Source organism: Procambarus clarkii, chromosome 33 (assembly GCF_040958095.1).
Source record: "Procambarus clarkii isolate CNS0578487 chromosome 33, FALCON_Pclarkii_2.0, whole genome shotgun sequence".
NCBI classification, from domain to species: domain Eukaryota; kingdom Metazoa; phylum Arthropoda; class Malacostraca; order Decapoda; family Cambaridae; genus Procambarus; species Procambarus clarkii.
In genome coordinates this window covers 3,323,327-3,341,923 of record NC_091182.1, presented here as the reverse complement: position 1 = coordinate 3,341,923, position 18,597 = coordinate 3,323,327, and positions in this window count along the sequence as shown.

The following is an 18,597-nucleotide window of genomic DNA, read 5'->3' as shown; positions in this document are numbered from 1 at the left end:
TGCCTAAACCACCTCGTCTGGAACACCCTTCCACAGTCGGACTGGATCTCCTTGGGCTCACCTACCCAAGCAAGGAACCGCTGAAGGTGTCCCATGACGCATCTCGATGTCACCTTCCGCACTGGGATCGCCTCTGGAAATCTCGTTGAAGCACACATGATGGACAATAAGTAATTATTTCCCTTTCTTGTCCTAGGCAAGGGTCCCACAACGTCGATTATTAGGCGTTCAAACGCCTGGCCAAACACAGGAACTGGAACCAAAGGCACTTTCGGGATGGCTGGGACGTTCTTCCCCGCCCTCTGGCACGGTAAACACGTCTTGCAAATTCGTCTTACATCCGCGTCCATGCCCGGCTAATAAAAATGTTCCCAAAGCCTGCTTAAGGTCTTGGTTACTCCTAAGTGACCCGCGGGATCCACTGAGTGTGCAAGCTTTAGTACCGCGTTTCTGTACCGCGCCGACACCACCACCTGATGCCTCACTCTCAGCATACTATCACCCACTTATTCCCTTACCAGTCTCCACTGCCTCATTAGCAGAATGGAGAGAATGACTCGGGTCGGTGACACCTCCTTCCGCCTCCCGTACCAACTCGGGAAACTCTTCCTTTTGCAGCTCACCTAGACGGGTACGGTCAATACCTAGAGGACTGGTGAGAGTAACTTGGACACTCCTATCCAACCCTTCCTCACCTGTCGCTTGTCTTCTGGCCTCCTCTCAGAACAAATGATCGTGCCCCAGATCACCCAGCATGTTCTCTTCGGCGTGACTGGATCCGCTCACATCATCTTCCCTGACGTCTCGTACCGACGTCACCGCGCATACCGGAAATGCCACTCTCGCAATTTCCGTTTCGCCACTGCTGGCGCCCGTCCTGCTGCTCTGTCGATAGGGCTCTATACACTCCTCACCCTTAATCAAATTCGAGAGAATACATCCCCCACAGAAGTCATTCCCTAGGATCACCTGAGCTTCCATCCTGGGCAGTAAAGCACAGACCCCTACCACGAGAGTCTGAATTAGGAGTCGCCTTATGAAGGGGCATCCTCACTTGTCTCCCCAACGTCCTTATCAGGGCCTCCCCTGTACTGGAACTTCTGTAGTCTTCGAGGAATAGGGATTCACTAACAATGGTGAAGTCGAATCCCGTGTCCCTCAGGATCCTTCCTGGAACAGGCTCAGCTCCTCTTATCTTCACCGTCCCCTCACACACAAAGGGGTGAATCCTCTTCTCCCTCATCACCGGCATATCACCTGAGTTATTGTTGGCTTCTTCGCTTCCTATCCTCGCGAAAGCCACGTTCCCACCGTGCCTGGGGCGACTGCACTCCCTTGCAAAGTGTCCTCATCCCACACAGTTGTAACACCGACCGCCTCTCCTGGGCGACCCTCTACCAGTCACCCTGGTAGCACCAACGGTACAGATTTCCTGGGTCCTCCTAGGACTCCCCGTTGTCGATTCCCGGGCAGCAGCACTCGCTCCCGAGCTAGGTCCACTGCTCACAGTTTGGGGCTTCCTCCCCGCATCCTTTGAGCTCTTGACCCGGGTTACGTCATCGGGCACACTACTCTTGGGAGAGTCCCCACCCGTCCTCGCTCCTCCTGAACTCCTAAAGCTCCCTCCCGACATGGGGTAAGGCGAGTGTCTTGGCGGCCGCTCCATCCTGAGATGTAGTGCCTCCTCCAGCATTTTGGCTCGGTCCGCTGCAGCCTTCAGGTCCTTAATACCTGCTTCTCTCACCCTTACGCTCAACTCAGGATAAAACTCACTGACATAAAATTCTCCATCACTATCAGTCGTTTGATCTCATCCACCGACTCTGCTTCCTCTGCCTTCAACCATAGTAGGAATTTCCGTTCCATATCCCTGGCTGTCTCGGCGTAAGACTTTCCCGACGCTCTCGTACAGTCTCTGAACAGCTTCCGGTACATCTCCGGAGTCATCCGGAACGAGTGGAGAACCGCATTCTTAATTGCGTCGTAACTAGCACACTCCTCTAGGTCCAGCATGTTGTAGGCTTCCCGGGCCTCACCGGTAAACCTGCCCTGGACCAGAGCAGCCCAATCATCTTCCGGCCACTCCTTCAGAGTCACTATCCGTTCGAAGTGTTCGAAGAACGCCTCAGCTTCTTGAGGTTCGAACGTAGGTAAGTCACGTTCCATTATCTTGAGGTCATCCCACTGTGCAGGTAGTGAGGGCAGCCCACGCTCAACGCGATGCAATTCGACTTCTTTCTTTGCCTTTATCTCCTCTAGTCGCAGTTGTCTCTCTCTCCTTCTCGCCGCAGCCGAGCTTCACGCTCCTCTCGCTGCAGCCGAGCTTCACGTTCCTCTCGCTGCAACCGAGCTTCACGTTCCTCTCGCTGAAGCCGAGCTTCATGCTCGTACTCCATTCGCTGCATTTGCGCTTCTCTCTCCTCTCGTCGCAGTTGGGCTTCCAGTTGCATCTTCATTACTTCCAGTTGCAGGCACCTCTTACTACTACTAGACCCTCCACTGCTCCCACGTTCACTCTGAGTCCTCCCCACACTGGTAGCTCTTGGGATGGCTCTAGTTGGGACGGTTCACCTTGGGATGGCCCATCTTGGGACGGCTCTTCCTCTGTTGTCACTTCTCGAGCTGTGAGTTGTGCCATTATTTCTAGCCTACGCTCCGCAACCTTAGTCATCCTGAATCGGATCCCCAAGTGGCCTGACACTTGTTGGTGCTGGGCTTTGGTATACTCCTTCAAAATTTTCTCATCCCTCGTATCCATAAATTTCTTTACTTTATCCTCCTCTATCTCTGTTATCGAGCATACACGACAGCACAGACAAGTTAGTAGGTACTAATTTCACAGTTTCATTCCCTTAGCTGGTTGGGTAACAGTATCACTGAATTCACTGGCAACACTGTATTAGTACCCTGGCAACACTGTCTTGATTAATGCATCCAGGCGAGGTCGCGAGTTCTTGTCACGGGGGTGGGCTGGGGCTCCACTAGCAATCAGCTGCTAGGGGCTCAGAAGGCAGAATACTCAGCCCCCTGAGTCTTGCCTGCCAGACAAAAAGGTTGCAGGAATTCTTTTCCCGCTTCCTTCCCTATCTTCTTTTAGCATGGTCGCCAGCTAGGTTAGTATATCTGCACCCCAGCGATGAAGTTCAGTGGGTGTATTCTATACTGTTTGTTGCCAGAGTGTTGCTACTCCTGTAGATCTGCCACTGGACTGTCAGCCTAAGGTACTCTCCCACAAAAGTCTGTGTGGCTTTAACTCTCTCCAGCCACTACGTTGCTTGTTACCACAATGTTGCCACCATTCCGGCTCCGATACTGGTCGGATGGCCTAGGGTACACTTTTACATAAGTCTGTGCTGTTTTACCACTCTCCAGACGATAAGAGCTTCTATAGAAAACGTGATGTTCCCTAGGTGGCACTATGATAACCTTCGTGTATGCTCATAGAGAATATTATATTGGAGGCACACCTAAACACGATGATAAAATGTGTGAATTTACTGATACAAATTACATTATCACACATACAATCAGTCAATACAGTAAATGAAAAAAATGAAAATAATAAATCAGGAGATCGACAGCAACTCTTCTTTCACGACCTCCAACACCTCCTTCAACTGGGCAGATTAGAAAGGAGTCACACACTCTCTCACAGAAGGGCCTCTTCGTCCAAGTTTCCACCTCCTCTGTTGGGATTGAGTACTACAGATGTTGGAGGTAGCATGTTTGGAGCAGATGCTCTTTTGTTTATGATCTTGTTAATAATATTTCATGTACCTGATAATGTTTTTGTTGTTGTTACTGGCGGAGAATAAAACGATGTGGACGAAGATTGTTTGTCTGACCAAAACCATAACAGTGGCGACGAGAATTAAACATCGCTAGCACAGAGCCTGGGTACGAGACGTGGTGTGAGGATCAAGACAGTGCAGGGTACGTCGTGTGGACGAGTGGACGCTTCGCATATAACAGTGGAGTGTGCTACATCGTGGCCATGGCTACCATGTCAATCGAGCCGTTAAACACTGCCAAGATCTCGTTGGACCTGTGGCTCAGCCTACTGGAAGCAAACTTTCTGTACCGGGAGATTAAGGAGGACGCCACCAAGAAAGCGGTACTCTTAGTTTCACTGGGTTCTGAAGCATATAGTGTTCTCGGAAATTTGTGTGCATCTGAGCTACCGCACACGAGGACCTATGTAGACTTGATTGCTTTGCTTAAACGTCAGTATGTGGTGAAACCATCATATCACAGGAGTTTGATGGATTTTCAGAAGAGGACGAAACAGCAGCAGGAATCCGTACAGGATTTATTTGCGGAATTGAAGGTTTTGGCTAACCACTGCAACTTCGGAGCACAGTTGGACGGCAGGGTTAGGGACCAGTTGTTCATGGCAGTGGAAAAGGAGAATTATTTCCCTAACCTGGTGGCAGAAAATTTGGATCTACAATCGATGACTTCATCGACAGTGTTCGAGAAGATATTGAACCTGGAAAGGGCTTTTGGAAGTTAGACTTCTACTCAGGAAATTATGGTCGTACAGAGCCAGACCAGATGTACACACTGTGGATACAAGCACATAAGTAGCAAGTGCAAGTTTCGTGCATATATATGCAACTTTTGTAACAAGGAGGGACACTTGCAGAGAGTGTGTAGGGAATATCTGAACAGGAACAACAAGGCCTGGGAGAGGAGACGACCAGGGGAATGCAGGAAGAAGAGGTAGTGGTACTGTGGTCAAGGCAGTAGAGGAAGGTAACCAGTCTGAAGAAGCTGCAGGTGAGGAAAACCGACTATATTCGGTGAAAGAAAAGGTATGTTCAGTGAAGTCACAAGTGGTGAATTTTGTAATTAATGGGAAGTTAGTTCCCTTGGAACTGGACACTGGTGCTGCAGTGTCAACATTGTTTAGAGATTGGGCAGATACCTTGCAATTGAATGTAAAACCAGGTAAAAAATCTTTAAGTGCTTATGATAATGTACTGAATAAGGTCTATGGCAAGGTGTCGGCAAAAGTAGGTTATAATGGAAAAGAAGTTGTCCAGGATTTTTATGTAGTGGATTCACGTAATCCTAGCCTATGTGGTAAGGATCTCATGGAAAAAGTGGGAATTTTCTTGGCGGGCTTAGATGAATTGTCGATAGTTAAAACAATTAAAAGTGCCGAACAAATGTTAGATAAATATTCAGTGGAGGCAGATAAGCCAATTAATAGCATGGTGGCAAAAATTCACCTGAAAAGTGGGGCTTCACCTAAATTTTTCAAGGCAAGAACAGTGCCGTTTCATTACAAGCAATTGGTAGAATCAGCCCTGGAAAAGCATGTGGCAGAAGGCATCTTAGAGCCAATTACACATAGTGAGTGGGCAGCCCCAATTGTACCAGTGTTGAAGGCAGATCGGAAATCCTTGAGAATCTGTGCAGACTTCAAAGAACTGAACAACCGCATACACTGTGAGAAGTACCCTTTACCTAAGATAGATGAGTTGTTGTCAGTGGTCTGCAAGGGAGCAATTTTTTCTAAGATTGACCTGAAAGATGCTTACTTGCAAATTCCTGTAGAGGAGGAGAGCCAGAAATTGTTAGTGATTAATACCCACAAGGGGTTATTTAAGTATAAAAGACTTCCTTTTGGACTCTCCTCGTCTCCAGCAATTTTTCAGAGATTCATGTCCCAGTTGTTAGTTAACATTGAAGGTGTGGCTAGTTTTTAGATGACATTATTGTATGTGGGGAGAATGAGAAAGTGCATGATGCTAGATTAGAACAAATTTTGAATCTTTCGCAAAAGCACAATGTAAAGATTAATAAGGGAAAAACAACGTTGAAGACCAAGGCCATTGAATATCTGGGTTACCATATTTCAGGTAAGGGCTTTACTCCTTCTCACAAAAATGTAGCTGCTATAATAGATGCCCCAGCCTCAACATCAGTTGGGGAAGTACAGTCTTTTGTTGGGATGGTTACATATTTTTGTAAGTTCGTGAAGAACTTTTCAACAAAATTAGCACCCTTGCATGAATTGTTGAAAAAAGGGGCTAGATTTAAGTGGGCAGCAAGAGAGGAAAATGCATTCATGAATATTAAGCAGGAATTGATCAATTCTCCAGTGCTCACTAATTTTACAGGTAGACTCCCGTTAAAACTGGAGGTAGATGCTTCCCCAGTAGGAGTGCGTTGTGTATTATTACAGGAAGTAGATGGTCAGGATAAAGTAGTATATTTTGCTAGCAAGAAATTATCTCCTGCGGAACAGAATTATTCTCAGTTAGATAAAGAAGCCTTAGCTTTGGTATATGCTGTAAAAAAACTGAGGTATTTTCTGCTGGGGAGGAAATTTCTTGCTAGAACAGATCATAAACCCCTGCTAGGATTGTTTGGCAGAGGTAAGCAGATTCCAGTTAATGCCACTGCTAGAATTCAAAGATGGGCATTACTACTCTCTCAGTTTGAGTATGATTTAGAGTTTAAGCCAGGCAAGGATAATGTAGTAGCTGATGCATTAAGTAGATTGCCTGTGACAGAAGAATTAAATTCCAGTATTCCAGTGGAGTATGTTAACCTGGTGGAATCTATGTCTTTTGAGGATATTTCATTCCAGACTATTAGGAAGGCAACTGGTAGAGATCCTAAATTAAGTCTGTTGTTGAAAAATGTCATATATGGATGGAATGATAATTTGTTGTCAGAGTATGCTGCAGTGAAGGCTGACCTTAGTATTCACCAGGATGTGCTCTTGTATAGGAATAAAGTGGTGGTGCCTGGGGAACTGAGATGTAAGATTTTGGAACAGCTGCATGTAGGCTATAATGGCATAAATGCTATGAAAGCAGAAGCTAGAAGTTGGGTTTGGTGGCCAAAAATAGACCAGGATATTGCTGAGGTAACAAAAAATTGTCATATTTGCTTTAAGAATTATCAGAAACCCCAGGCCCCAGTACTTTCTTGGCCATGAACTGGAAAACCATGGTCTAGACTTCATGTAGATTATGCGGGACCTATGGATAATAAATATTACCTAGTGGTGGTGGATTCATACATCAAATTTTTGGATGTGCATGTGTGTAATTCCACCACATCATCTGTAACTTGTGAATTACTAAGGAAAACATTTTGTAATTTTGGATTGCCAGACATAATTGTCTCAGACAATGCTCCTTATTTTGTTTCTGTGGAAATGGAGGATTTTTTTCGGAAAAATGGTATTAAACATGTAACACCTGCCCCCTATAACCCTTCTTCAAAGGTCTAGCAGAGAGAGCAGTGAGATCCTTGAAAGAAGGGTTAAAGCGGTTTACGGAAGGTACTATTAATACAAGGGTTTGTAGATTTGTTATAATCAAAGGAAAACTGTTCATTCTACTACAGGTAAATCTCTTTCTGAATTACTGTTTAATAGACACTTTAAAGCGCACATGGAAGCAGTAAAGACAGATCCCAATAAAGAGAAATCGGTAACTAGCTTAGCCAGTCAGTTGGCTCAGGGAGAGGAATTGTTGTTTAATGAGGGGGATGCAGTATATGCAAGGAATTTTGGAAGTGGAAAGCCCTGGGTGGAAGGGAAAATTAGGGTGGTCCTGGGCCGCAGGAACTTCACTGTGCAAGTGCAGAGTTTTGGGAACATTAATTGGAAAAGGCATGCCGATCAGCTCATGCCAAGGTTCCCAGGGAATTTTGAAGACCCTTCAGGTGGGGCTGGGGCAACTAGTGATATCCATCCTAATAATGAAGGGATAGCAGCACCTGCAGGAGACAGGAAGGCAGAGCAAGGGGCAGTAGAGGGTAATGGTGATACAGTTAACCCTATGGACTCTACAAGGTGTAATTCAGAAGAATGTTTCCCAGAAGTAACAGGTCAGGACTCCCAGTTGAGAAAATCAGGAAGAGTCATACGACCGCCTGATAGACTTAACCTGTAGGAATATAGTTTATTTAAAAGGGGAGGAATATTGGGATTGAGTACTACAGATGTTGGAGGTAGCATGTTTGGAGCAGATGCTCTTTTGTTTATGATCTTGTTAATAATATTTCATGTACCTGATAATGTTTTTGTTGTTGTTACTGGCGGAGAATAAAACGATGTGGACGAAGATTGTTTGTCTGACCAAAACCATAACAACCTCCTCAATTGCCCCATCGTCCAAACACACTGTCCTCTTCAACAGTCCTGGACACAAGCTGTCCTGCAGCCTATCCTACTACTGGTGTATCAACATTATGCAATAACACACATATATGAACATAATGGCCCATCTAGCCTAATCAAAGAAGGGGTAATGGGAGCGAAATTGATCTACCTTTACATTCCTTGCTCTCGACGCCTGTCCCTCGATGGTGTGAGGTTCCCACGCTTCCTGAGTCGCTTCTTGACGATCCAGGAAAATTCCACAAGTCCTCAGGTGTCGTGAAGCCTTCGCGTCATCGCCAAACTATTCACAGAGTTTCAGATATCCCAATCCTGGTTCACCATTGGGCACTGAGCACATCACTGCATGCACTCACTCGTCCCTTTTACAAGGCGTTCCTCCTCTCCCTAGGAACGGTGTCGTCCCTCCAAAGTCCTTAGTGAACGTGACTCAGTCACAGCTAGACCTGCTCGCCACACTCTCCAGACCCTCAGCGTCAAGTGGCGCCACCCAGCGTCGTCGCCGACCAATTTTCCAAGTTTGGCACTCCTCTGCTCGATGAACTTGGCTTCTTCTTGCTTCCCAGAAGCGCAGGGTCTCCAATAACGATGGTGGGCTGCGATGGCTAGCTCTAATCCACTGAGTAAGGCTTGTAGAGCCTCAAATCCTTCAGAGCTGACCGAGAAACGTCCTCTCCCCTTCGTAGTCAGACCAGTTCTGACGTTGGCGCCGCCCGGGGCACTCGGTGACGTCACGGTGGGCTCTGATTGGTCGCCCGTGACCTAAGTTGGCCAATCCGCAATCGGCTTGCGTCCTTTACAAAACGGCATATCTGCAGGTAGGGGGTACTCTTTCATTTATATCAGGGCGCCACTTTCCCCTTACCTACAACTTATAATGTAAATTTCTCCCTTATCTGGCCGCCGATCTGGTCGCCACATATACCAACAGACTCCCTGTATCTCAGAGAATCAGTAGAGAAAGCTGATATGACTCTTAAAGCAGGCAAATGGAAGAAATAGGAGAGGGCACCGTAACATTACCCGTGCTAGGGCCTTTCCGCTAACTCCCGCCTGCCTCTCAAGTTTGAATAGCAGTCTCCTGTGCGGAACTGTATCAAAGGCTTTTTGAGTCCAGAAATATGCAGTCGGCTCAACGTTCTCTGTGTTGCCTTATCCTCGTTATTTTATCATAGAATTCCGTAAGGTTTGTTAGGCAAGATTTCCCCTTGCCGAACCCATGGTGATGTTTGTTTACAAACCTAATTTTCTCTAGGTCTGCAATTAGTCTTAGCCTAATTATTCTTTCAAATATTTTACAGGGGATGCTTGTCAGTGATACAGGTCTATAGTTAAGTTCATCCTTCTTATCCCCTTTCTTGAAAATCCGTACGACATTTGCCCTATTCGGGCAATTGGACAATTCTCCCGTCATAAGTGACTCATTAAAGATCATTGCCAGAGGCACACTCAGGGCCTGCACTACCTCTTTAAGTATCCACGGTGATACTTTGTCTTCTTGCAGCCTTTAGTTGCATCCAGTGTTGTCAACTGTTTCATTACCTCCTCTGCTGTCACCTCAATATCTGATAGTCTTTCATCTAGGGTAATCTCTTCTAACAATGGGAGCTGTTCAGGCTCGGTTGTGAACACTCCATGGAAACTGGCATTCAGTGCCACGCAGATTCCCTTATCACTTTCTGTTGAAATCTCTCTTCAATCACTCTGTTGAGAGATTTCAGAGTGAGTTTGAAAGAGATTGAGAGTGACTAAAATCTAAAGTAACTCTCATTTTTCCTTAGTCTTGTTTCTTGGTCGTTCACCGACATTTTTCTTCTTATATGGCTATGTAGTAATTAATTTAGGTTCCTTTTTCGCTTTGATCGCAATATCTTTCTCATAATTTCTTTCTGATACTCTTCTTGTGTTTATGTAATCATTCCTAGTTTTGTTGCATCTGATCATATTGTCCTCTGTCCATTGTCTTCTGTACTTCCTACACTGCTTCCTGTTCTCAGTTTTTCTTCCTGACACTGTCTATTAAACCATGGGTTAATAGACATACATAAGAGATACTTTCTCCTACCGTTTTCCTTTACTGTTAGTATAAATATCTTTTCGGACTCTTTGCATTTCCGTATGACAAGGTCCATCTTGGACTGTTTTTCCTCTAATTTTTTCCTCCATGTTGGGAAGTAAGCTTACTCTCTATTAATTGATTGATATTTAATTAAGAGATTTATTTAAAATAATCGAATGGCCACCCTATTTTGACTGAAAAGGGAAACAGATAAAGTTAAACGATAAGGACTGAAATACCAGTGCCTATGGATATGAAACTATTAAAGATTATTCTTTAAACGTTAATGTGCTGTATAACATTAATGTTTGAGAATATACTTTCCGTCCTTCACAAAATTGGGGGTCAATACCAGAAGTAATCTACTCCCAGTACGCTTCATTCGAGGCTGGTTCTTCCTCGAATAAAAATTAGTAATTCCACTAAATACTATTAAGAAACATTAGATGAATTGATTAATGGTAAAAAGATTATATGTTGATGAATCAAGCAATTATTCTCATTTGACTTTTATGAGGCTAACATATTACGTTAGATATCTCAAATCAAATAAACTAAATCTCTTCGACTGATCTATAACTTTCTCAATTAAAGAAATAATAGAAAGGATTTCAGCTGCTTAGCTTTAATAGTGAACGGAGAGGTAGAGGTGCAATGGCGTCGTCTGCTACTTGCGGCAACACGTGAGTTCAAGCATGGCGTGGGAACATGATGTCCACGACCACTTACAACATAAGCTGAAATTTCAACTATATATACTAATTGGTTACACCTACTATATAATATCCTCACTATGCCATAAAAGGAATAAATTTAATTCCTTATGAACGTACTTATTGTTTTGGGAGGTAGCGTAGCATAACGATGGACAGTGCACAGTAAAATGATATACCTAGAGATCTCACTATATAACAAATATTAGAGCACTTAACCTTCTGGTTGTCCACCGAAGCAATTCCAGACTGCTACTGGAGCAATTGCACGCTCCTAGGCCGATTAAATGCAAGGGCCTAACGTAGTATTGATGGAAATCGACTATCCCGGGACGCACGATGTGATTGTTGGCGTCTCTAGCGAAGCAGCATGGCGAATAATGGTGGCGTCTCTCGCGTTCACAACAGAAATTACTAATCACGGATAATTCTTTTCCGTGTAATTACTGATGTAATGCGTTAATGAGAACCGGGTTGCAATTATAGGGAATTAAATAGTATCATATTCTCGTTAAACGGTGTTAATCGAGAAATGGAGAGAAATTTTATTTCCTCCATAGCATTCGTATGTAACAGATGAAACTGCTACTTGATAATAATTTCATTTAATAAGTCTCGGTTTTGGATTATTGGGAGCTATATTATCCGTAGTTAATTATTGTACAGAATACTGATAATTTTGGAGAACCACATTCAATTCTCTAACATATTGGTAATAAATATGTTTAAATGTACATTACCTGACGCAATCCTGCCTCTCGATGTCGTGAGAATATTAGCAATAGGCTCAGATAAAGAAATATTAATTTAGGTTAACACTACTGTTATTGAAATTAATAACTACTGTAATTAGTATATAATAATGATGTATTATAATACAATGGTAGTGTGTTAGTGTTGGAAATTTCCAACACTCCCACTGCACTTCTCCCAGATAGTCCCTTATCCTCCTGTAGTCCCTTTTCCTGTAGTCAACTCTCCTTTCCCAGATCTGTTGTCCCATGATCACAAGTTTGAGTTCCATCATGTAGTCAAAGATTAAGACAGAATGGTCACTGGCCTCCTAGAGGTATTTCATGTTCCAAATTCTCGACGTTTTCTATGTTTTGGGTGAAAATCAGGTCTAATAGGCTCGGTGTATCCCCTCCTCTTTTCCTTGTGTCTTCCTTCACATGTTGTGTTAGAAAATTCCGGTCTGTAACATCTACTAACTTTGCTCCCCACGTTTCGTCCCCGCCATTGGGATTCCTTGATTCCCAATTTACCTTTTCGTGATTTAGGTCCCCAATGATCAGCAGTTTCGCTCTCATTCTGTGAGCTAATGTCGCTGCCTTTTGTAGTTCAACTATACATGCTTTGTTTTTGTTGTTATACTCCTTGCTGGGTCTTCAACTGATATGTGAGGGAAGGTAGGTTACCAAGATCACTATCTTCCTCTCATCTGCTGTCAGAATTCCATGTATGGAGCTTGTGCTTTCATTGGTACTCCGATTTTCCAGGTCTTCAAACTTCCATTTCCACTTTATTAGTAGTGCCACTTCCCCTCCCTGTCTCTGTGTCCTTTCTTTTAAAATCACCTGGTAGTCCTCTGGAGAGATTTCATCTGAGATCGTGACATTTATTTTAGTTTCCACTATTGCAACTAGGTCAGGATCTGCCTCACTAACTCTTTCTTTTACCACTTTTGCTTTATTAGATACTTCATCAGCATTGGTGTACCAATCCTTGAGACTCTTCTTGGAAACTCTGGTACCAGAGTTCACCTTTTCTCTGGGAGTATGGTGGAATCTGGGGGGTGGGGGGTGTCTTGGGGCGAATGGGATCTAGGGGAAAGTGCCTGGGGGGGCGAAAGTGGTCTGGGCATCTAGGAAGGTAGGTAGGAAGGTCTAGGGTAGGAAGGGCATACTGGGTCTGAAAATTATGGAGAATCTGACAGGCATAGGGGAGTTGAGAGGTTGTGTGAGGCTGAGAGTCGGATAGAGGTTGAGAGATAGAGGTCGAAACCTTTTTGGTCGGAAATTGAGAGAAACGTCGAGTCCTTCGTGTGTTTTATTGAAACTTCCAAACGCTTCTGCGCCATTATTCACCTAGTTGTGCTTGCGGGGGGTTGAACTTTAGCTCTTTGGTCCCGCCTCTCAACTGTCATTCAACCACTGTACAGGTTCCTGAGCCTACTGGGCTCTGTCATATCTACATTCGAAAGTGTGTATGGAGTCAGCCTCCACCACATCACTGCCTAATGCATTTCACTTGTTAACTACTCTGACACTGAGCAGTTATTCCTAATATCTCTGTGGGAAAGAGAGAGAGAGAGAGAGAGAGAGAGAGAGAGAGAGAGAGAGAGAGAGAGAGAGAGAGAGAGAGAGAGAGAGAGAGAGAGAGAGAGAGAGAGAGAGAGAGAGAGAGAGAGAGAGAGAGAGAGAGAGAGAGAGAGAGAGAGAGAGAGAGAGAGAGAGAGAGAAGAGAGAGAGAGAGAGAGAGAGAGAGAGAGAGAGAGAGAGAGAGAGAGAGAGAGAGAGAGAGAGAGAGAGAGAGAGAGAGAGAGAGAAGAGAGAGAGAGAGAGAGAGAGAGAGAGAGAGAGAGAGAGAGAGAGAGAGAGAGAGAGAGAGAGAGAGAGAGAGAGAGAGAGAGAGAGAGAGAGTGAGAGAGAGAGAGAGAGTGAGAGAGAGAGAGAGAGAGAGAGAGAGAGAGAGAGAGAGAGGGAGAGGGAGAGGGAGAGAGAGAGAGAGAGAGAGAGAGAGAGAGAGAGAGAGAGAGAGAGAGAGAGAGATAGAGATAGAGATAGAGATAGAGAGAGAGAGAGAGAGAGAGAGAGAGAGATCCAAACCCTCAGCGTCAAGTGGCGCCACCCAGCGTCGTCGCCGACCAATTTTCCAAGTTTGGCACTCCTCTGCTCGATGAACTTGGCTTCTTCTTGCTTCCCAGAAGCGCAGGGTCTCTAATAACGATGGTGGGCTGCGATGGCTAGCTCTAATCCACTGAGTAAGGCTTGTAGAGCCTCAAATCCTTCATAGCTGACCGAGAAACGTCCTCTCCCCTTCGAAGTCAGACCCGTACTGACGTTGGCGCCGCCCGGGGCACTCGGTGACGTCACGGTGGGCTCTGATTGGTCGCCCGTGACCTAAGTTGACCAATCCGCAATCGGCTAGCGTCCTTTACAAAACGGCATATCTGCAGGTAGGGGGTACTCTTTCATTTATATCAGGGCGCCACTTTCCTTTTACCTACAACTTATAATGTAAATTTCTCCCTTATCTGGCGGCCGATCTGGTCCCCACATATACCTTCAGACTCCCTGTATCTCAGAGAATCAGTAGAGAAAGCTGATATGACTCTTAAAGCAGGCAAATGGAAGAAATAGGAGAGGGCACCGTAACATTACCCATGCTAGGGCCTTTCCGCTAACTCCCGCCTGCCTCTCAAGTTTGAATAGCAGTCTCCTGTGCGGAACTGTATCAAAGGCTTTTTGAGTCCAGAAATATGCAGTCGGCTCAACGTTCTCTGTGTTGCCTTATCCTCGTTATTTTATCATAGAATTCCGTAAGGTTTGTTAGGCAAGATTTCCCCTTGCCGAATCCATGTTGATGTTTGTTTACAAACCTAATTTTCTCTAGGTGTGCAATCAGTCTTAGCCTAATTATTGTTTCAAATATTTTACAGGGATGCTTGTCAGTGATACAGGTCTATAGTTAAGTTCATCCTTCTTATCCCCTTTCTTGAAAATCTGTATGACATTTGCCCTCTTCGGGCAATTGGTCAATTCTCCCATCATAAGTGACTCATTAAAGACCATTTCCAGAGGCACACTCAGGGCCTGTGCTACCTCTTTAAGTATCCAATGTGATACTTTGTCTTGTTGCAGCCTTTAGTTGCATCCAGTGTTGTCAACTGTTTCATTACCTCCTCTGCTCTCACATCAATATCTGATAGTCTTTCATCTAGGGTAATCTCTTCTAACAATGGGAGCTGTTCAGGCTCGGTTGTGAACACTCCATGGAAACTGTCATTCAGTGCCACGCAAATTCCCATGTCACTTTCTGTTCAAATCTCTCTACAATCACTCTGTTGAGAGATTTCAGAGTGAGTTTGAATGAGATTGAGAGTGACTAAAATCTAAAGTAACTCTCATTTTTCCTTAGTCTTGTCTCTGGGTCGTTCACCGACATTTTCTTCTTATATGGTTATGTAGTAATTAATTTCGGTTCCTTTTTTGCTTTGATCGCAATATCTTTCTCATAATTTCTTTCTGATACTCTTCTTGTGTTTATGTAATCATTCCTAGCTTTGTTGCATCTGATCATGTTGTCCTCTGTCCATTGTCTTCTGTACTTCCTACACTGCTTCCTGTTCTCATTTTTGCTTCCTGACACTGTCTATTAAACTATGGGTTTAATAGACATACATAAGAGATACTTTCTCCTACCGTTTTCCTTTACTGTTGGTATAAATATCTTTTCGGACTCCTTGCATTTCCGTTTCGGATTCCTTGCATTTCCCTATGACAAGGTCCATCTTAGACTGTTTTTCCTCTAATTTTTTCCTCCCTGTTGGGAAGTAAGCTTACTCTCTATTAATTGATTGATATTTAATTAAGAGATTTATTTAAATTAATCGAAGGGCCACCCTATTTTGACTGAAAAGGGAAACAGATAAAGTTAAACGATAAGGACTGAAATACCAGTGCCTATGGATATGAAACTATTAAAGATTATTCTTTAAACGTTAATGGGCTGTATAACATTAATGTTTGAGAATATACTTTCCGTCCTTCACAAAATTGGGGGTTAATACCAGAAGTAATCTACTCCCAGTACGCTTCATCGAGGCTGGTTCTTCCTCGAATAAAAATTAGTAATTCTACTAAATACTATTAATAAACATTAGATGAATTGATTAATGGTAAAAAGATTATATGTTGATGAATCAAGCAATTATTCTCATTTGACTTTTATGAGGCTAACATATTACGTTAGATATCTCAAATCTAATAAACTAAATCTCTTCGACTGATCTATAATTTTCTCAATTAAGAAATAATAGAAAGGATTTCAGCTGCTTAGCTGTAATAGTGAACGGAGAGGTAGAGGTGCAATGGTGTCGTCTGCTACTTGCGGCAACACGTGAGTTCAAGCATGGCGTGGGAACATGATGTCCACGACCGCTTACAACACAAGCTGAAATTTCAACTATATATACTAATTGGTTACACCTACTATATAATATCCTCACTATTCCATAAAAGGAATAAATTTAGTTCTTTATGGACGTACTTATTGTTTGGGGAGGTCGCATAGCATAACGATGGACAGTGCACAGTAAAATGATATACCTAGAGATCTCACGATATAACAAATATTAGAGCACTTAACCTTCTGGTTGTCCACCGAAGCAATTCCAGATTGCTACTGGAGCAATTGCACGCTCCTAGGCCGATTAAATGCAAGGGCCTAACGTAGTATTGATGGAAATCGACTATCCTGGGACGCACGATGTGATTGTTGGCGTCTCTAGCGAAGCAGCATGGCGAATAATGGCGGCGTCTCTCCTCCCTTCCTCAACTCGTCTCTCGTATTCACAACAGAAATTACTAATCACGGATAATTCTTTTCCATGTAATTACTGATGTAATGCGTTAATGAGAACCGGGTTGCTATTATAGGGAATTAAATAACATCATATTTCGCTAAACGGTGTTAATCGAGAAATGGAGAGAAATTTTATTTCCTCCATAGCATTCGTATGTAACAGATGAAACTGCTACTTGATAATAATTTCAGGTAATAACTCTCGGTTTTGGATTATTGGGAGCTATATTATTCGTAGTTAATTATTATACAGAATACTGATAATTTTGGAGAACCACATTCAATTCTCTAACATATTGGTAATAAATATGTTTAAATGTACATTACCTGACGCAATCCTGCCTCTCGATGTCGTGAGAATATTAGCAATAGGCTCAGATAAAGAAATATTAATTTAGGTTAACACTACTGTTACTGAAATTAATAACTACTGTAATTAGTATATAATAATGATGTATTATAATACAATGGTAGTATGTTAGTGTTGGAAATTTCCAATAATCCAACTGCACTTCTCCCAGATAATCCCTTATCCTCCAGTAGTCCCTTTTCTTGTAGTCAACTCTCCTTTCCCAGATCTCTTGTCCCATGATCACAATTTTGAGTTCCATCATGTAGTCAGAGATTAGGACACAATGGTCACTGGCCTCCTAGAGGTATTTCATGTTCCAAATTCTCGATGTTTTCTACGTTCTGGGTGAAAATCAGGTCTAATAGGCTCGGTGTATCCCCTCCTCTTTTTCTTGTGTCTTCCTTCATATGTTGTGTTAGAAAAATCCTGTCTATAACATCTACTAACTTTGCTCCCCACGTTTCGTCCCCGCCATTGGGATTCCTTGAATCCCAATTTACCTCTTCGTGATTTAGGTCCCCAATGATCAGCAGTTTTGCTCTCATTCTGTGAGCTAATGTCGCTGCCTTTTGTAGTTCAACAATACATGCTTTGTTGTTGTTGTCATAATCCTTACTGGGTCTTCTACTGATGTGTGAGGGAATGTAGGTTACCAAGATCACTATCTTCCTCTCATCTGCTTTCAGAATTCCATGTATGGAGCTTGTGCTTTCATTGGTACTCCGATTTTCCAGGTCTTCAAACTTCCATTTCCACTTTATTAGGAGTGCCACTTCCCCTCCCTGTCTCTGTGTCCTTTCTTTTCTAATCACCTGGTAGTCCTTTGGAGAGATTTCATCCGAGATCGTGACATTTATTTTAGTTTCCACTATTGCAACTAGGTCAGGATCTGCCTCACTAACTCTTTCTTTTACCACTTTTGCTTTATTAGATACCTCATCAGCATTGGTGTACCAATCCTTGAGACTCTTCTTGGAAACTCTGGTACCAGAGTTCACCTTTTCTCTGGGAGTATGGTGGAATCTGGGGGGAGGGGGGTGTCTTGGGGCGAATGAGATCTAGGGGAAAGTGCCTGGGGGGCGAATGTTGTCTGGGCATCTAGGAAGGTAGGTAGGAAGGTCTAGGGTAGGAAGGGCATACTGGGTCTGAAAATTATGGAGAATCTGACAGGCATAGGGGAGTTGAGAAGTTGTGTGAGGCTGAGAGTCGGATAGAGGTTGAGAGGTTGGGGGGGGGGAGAAGGACAGTGGGGGGGGGGCAAAAGGGGAGAATGGAGCGTGGGTAGTGAGAGTGGGAGCGAGGTTGTATTAGTCAGGGGGGGACTCAGGGACTCAGGGGTAGCTATAGGCATTGGGGCAGAAGAGGTAAGTGTGTACTCACCTAGTTGTTCTCACCTAATTGTGTTTGCGGAGGATGAGCTCTGGCTCTTTGGTCCCGCCTCTCAACCGTCAAACAACAGGTGTACAGATTCCTGAGCCTATTGGGCTTTATCATATCTACACTTGAAACTGTGTATGGAGTCAGCCTCCACCACATCACTTACTAATGCATTCCATTTGTCAACCACTCTGACACTAAAAAAGTTCTTTCTAATATCTCTGTGGCTCATTTGGGCACTCAGTTTCCACTTGTGTCCCCTTGTGCGTGTGCCCCTTGTGTTAAATAGCATGTCTTTATCTACCCTATCAATTCCCTTCAGAATCTTGAATGTGGTGATCATTTCCCCCCTAACTCTTCTGTC